General features: G+C 34.4%; 1 pseudogene; it reads right to left on the bottom strand.

Moving 5' to 3' along the window:
- Nucleotides 1–713: 713 nt before the first annotated feature.
- LOC112485642 lies at nucleotides 714–832 on the bottom strand (annotated as a pseudogene).
- Nucleotides 833–924: the final 92 nt, after the last annotated feature.

Here is a 924-nt window from a genome sequence, read left to right as displayed (position 1 = left end):
AAATACTTATTGTAGATGCTTTTGACCCTAAGAATTTGGAGCATAACTCCACATACTAGCTTTTGTAATTTTTCTATAAATCGGAAACTATTCTTTAAAAAGTTTGACTTATTTATTTTTTATTTCTTTCTCAAATAACTCATTTAAAAATGTAAAGCTTAAAACTTAGAAAGGAATTTAAACCACCTGTAGAAGAAACTGTAGCTAGTTTCAGCCAGTACTCATTCTCCATCAATTTCTCTTCCACATCCTCTGTTAGTTGCTTACCTATCTTATTCCTTAGTACTCAAGGGTAGCCCTGTGTTAATGCTCTGTCTAATGAGATGCACAAGTCTAATGCTAGTTTTTCTCCCTTAACTTTTCTCCTGCCTGAAATTTGGAAATGATGACTGGTGCCGGTAAAGGCATGTATTAACCATGAGAAAAATGTCCTAACTAAACCTTTCCATTTAAAACTCGGTTTGAAATAAAGAAACCAGCGCTATCACATTTTGGCCACTGTTGTCAGGTTGTAATGTTCTTGCAGCCAAATGAATTCCGATCTTCTACTGCTATCTCTTAGTTAGCTTCAGTTTTTATTTGTCCATGTTCATTTTATTTATTATTTATTTATTTATGTATTTTTTGTGTGTGTGCAAGATAACCCTTGGTTGACCTCACAGATTGCAAGGGCCTTGTCGGTTTACAATCCCTTATTTTTTTTTTATTTTTTACACCTACAGCACCCGGTCTTCCTAGGTGATCTCCTATCCAAGTACTAACCAGGCCTGACCCTGCTTAGCTTCTGAGATCATATAGGATCGGGCTTGTTCATGGTAGCATGGCTGTAGACTTTTATAATTTTTTAAAATTTTATTTTAAAAAATTTTTTTTATAGGAAAGATGGTTTATATTTTAACACTCACACCTGCAGGCATGCTTCAC

The sequence above is a fragment of the Pteropus alecto genome, unplaced genomic scaffold, assembly GCF_000325575.1.
Source record: "Pteropus alecto unplaced genomic scaffold, ASM32557v1 scaffold5, whole genome shotgun sequence".
Taxonomy (NCBI): Eukaryota; Metazoa; Chordata; class Mammalia; order Chiroptera; family Pteropodidae; genus Pteropus; species Pteropus alecto.
Note: the sequence above shows the minus strand (reverse complement) of the source record. Positions and strands in the feature narration are given on the sequence as shown.